Below are 3,424 nucleotides of genomic sequence, written 5' to 3' on the forward strand. Positions count from 1 at the left end.
CCAGTCAATGTGTTGTCCATCTCAAGGAAAAGATTTTTCCTAGTAATTGTAGATGATTTCTCAAAGTTCTCTTGGATATATTTCCTAAAGTCTAAAGATGAGGCTAGTGAAATCATCATCAATCACATAAGGCAAGTCAATAATCATCCTGATTTCAAGGTTAGAAGAATCAGGAGTGACAATGGAACTGAGTTCAAGAATTCTGTCATGAGAGCATTTTATGAGGAAAATGGGATTCTGCATGAGTTTTCAGCAGCAAGGACTCCACAATAGAATGGAGTAGTGGAAAGGAAAAACATATCACTTATTGAAGCTGCAAGGACAATGCTTGAAGAATCTAAAGTGCCAACCTATTTCTGGGCTGAAGCTGTAAATACTGCATGCTACACTCAGAATATTTCTCTGGTTAATCAAGCAAGATGCATGACTCCCTATCAATTGTTCAAGAACAAGAAGCCAACTCTAAATTTTCTTCATGTCTTTGGCTGCAAATGCTATATTCTGAGAAATCAAACTGATCAAAATGGGAAGTTTGATGCTAAAGCAGATGAAGGAATTTTTGTTGGATACGCTGTTGGTAAAGCATATAGAGTCTACAATCTAAGAACCAACATTGTTGTGGAATTAATACATGTTGTGTTTGATGATAAAAAGATTGAAGGACTGAAAGATGGAGATTACCATGAGAGGCTCAAATTCGACAATGTGGAGATGGTTAGTGATGACAGTGATGATGGAAGTGATCAAGAAACAGTGTCTAAGTATAATGCAGATAAATCTACTAACAATGAAGCACAAAACTCAACATCTGTCGAGTTGCATAATACTTCATCCGTTGGAAGGCAATCTGCGTTATCCGTCGGGAGACAACTAGCTTCAATCGTAGGTACTCAAAATTCACCATCCGTCGGGTTATCAAAAGGAGCAGGAAGTCAAGATAGATCACCTATAGAAAGTTCCCTTTTCTCAAATCAAAGATCACAAACTCAGGGGGAGTTTCTAACAATCAAAACTCAATCACACATCAAGACAACAATGAGGTTTCTTCATCTAGAGCTAATCTACCTCAACAAAGAAAATGGACAAAAGATCACCCCTTTGAGCTTATTATCGGTGATGTTTCTTCTAGAGTTCAAACAAGGAGAGCAACTTAAGAAGAATGTATATACAGTAGCTTTCCTTCCAAGGTAGAGCCAAAGAAGGTAGAAGAAGCTTTATTAGATCCTGATTGGATTTTAGCTATGTAGGAGGAGCTAAACCAGTTTGAAAGGAATAATGTATGAAAGTTGGTGCCCAAGCCTAAAGGAAAGAATTCAATAGACACCAAGTGGGTATTCAGATTCAAGATGGATGAGAATGGCATAGTTATCAGGAATAAAGCTAGATTGGTTGCTAAAGGCTACTGTCAACAAGAAGGAATAGATTTTGATGAAACATTTGCTCCTGTTGCAAGACTTGAAGCCACCAGAATCTTCTTAGCCTATGCAGCCCATGCCAATTTCAGGGTCTATCAAATGGATGTCAAAAGTGCCTTTCTGAATGGAGATTTGGAGGAGGAAGTCTATGTCAGTCAACCTCCTGGTTTTGAAGATTCAAATTTTCCAGATCATGTCTATTATCTTTTGAAAGCACTTTATGGACTGAAGCAAGCACCTAGAGCCTGGTATGATACTTTATCAAAGTTCCTTTTGGAAAATCACTTCACAAGAGGTACTGTAGATAAAACTTTGTTTTTCAAAAATGTTAATGGCTCTAGCATACTTGTTCAAATTTATGTAGATGATATTATTTTTGGCTCTACAGATGAGAAACTTTGCAAAAAGTTTGCCAAACTGATGTAAAGTAAATATGAAATGAGTATGATGGGAGAACTGACTTACTTTCTTGGTTTACAAGTTAAGCAAGTTAGTGATGGAATATTCATTAGTCAAACTAAATACATTTTTGATCTTTTAAAGAAGTTTGATCTAGTGGATTGCACATCTATAAAAACTCCCATGGCCACTGCAACTAAGCTTGAATTAAACACTACTGAAAAGTCTGTGGATATTTCAAGTTATAGAGGCATGGTTGACTCACTTCTGTACTTAACAGCTAGTAGGCCAGATATAATGTTTGCTACATGTTTATGTTCTAGATTTCAGGCTGATCCTAGAGAATCTCACTTAATAGCTATTAAGAGAATTTTCAGATATCTCAAGGGAACACCAAAACTTGGCATTTGGTACCCTAGAGATTCTGGTTTTGATCTAACTGGTTATTCAGATGCATATTATGCAGGTTGTAGAATTGATAGAAAAAGTACAACAGGAACCTGTCAATTTCTAGGAAACAAGTTTGTGTCCTGGTTCAGTAAAAAGCAAAATTCAGTTTCTACTTCTACAGCTGAAGCTGAATATATTGCTGCTGGCAGTTGCTGTGCACAGATTGTATGGATGAGAAATTAATTGCTAGACTATGGTTTGCAAGTTGAAAGGATTCCTATTTTCTGTGATAACACAAGTGCAATTTCCATCACTGAAAATCCAGTACAACATTCAAGGACAAAGCATATAGATATCAAGTACCATTTCATAAGGGAACATGTAATGAATGGTACTGTGGAGCTACATTTTGTTCCAAGTGAGAAGCAGCTTGCAGATATCTTTACCAAGCCACTGGATGAATCCACCTTTTCAAGGTTGGTAAGTGAGTTAGGTATGCTTAATTACTCTTAAATCTATATGAGTTAATTTTCAAGTTGAAATGCAGCCAGAAATTTAATTGATTTTTCAGTCTTGGATGAAATTTTGGCTAAGTCAAAATTTACATCTCGACGGATGATCTTTATCCATCGAGTTTGATCATCCGTCGGTATATTATTTGCTAATAAAAATCAATTATTTTTCTGGAATATTTTATGTCTTGACGGATAACAATTTATCCTCATCCGCCGTATTATCTTAATCTCAGCCGTTAATTCCCTGTACACTATCCATCGAGTATACTTACAGTTTATAAGCATAACACTACGGATAATGGGTGGAATTTTTACAGTTTATTTTTTAAACGGCTATTTTAGGCAATTTCTATTGGTTACTTTATTTTACTTTATTATTTTTATCAATTATTTTTTGAGATAGTATAAAAGCTTATTTCATTTCAATTGCTTTTTTTTATCAGTCTCAGTTCAACTACTCTAATTTCATTCTCTCTCAAAGCACTTTCTCTCTTTCTCTTCAAGCTCTTATTCTCTAACAATGGCACCTGTCGTAAAAATTATGTCTCAAGCTAGGTTCATTTATGAGAAGAACAATTTCACTGCACTAGTGAACAAGGGTATTCAGCATTCGAGTGACTATCACAAGATGATGGACTTTGTGAAAGATTGCAAGCTCAATTATGCCATGCTGGAATCACCCACGATCTTCTGTGAAGTTGTTGA

This window comes from Apium graveolens, chromosome 6 (genome assembly GCF_009905375.1).
Source record: "Apium graveolens cultivar Ventura chromosome 6, ASM990537v1, whole genome shotgun sequence".
Taxonomy (NCBI): Eukaryota; Viridiplantae; Streptophyta; class Magnoliopsida; order Apiales; family Apiaceae; genus Apium; species Apium graveolens.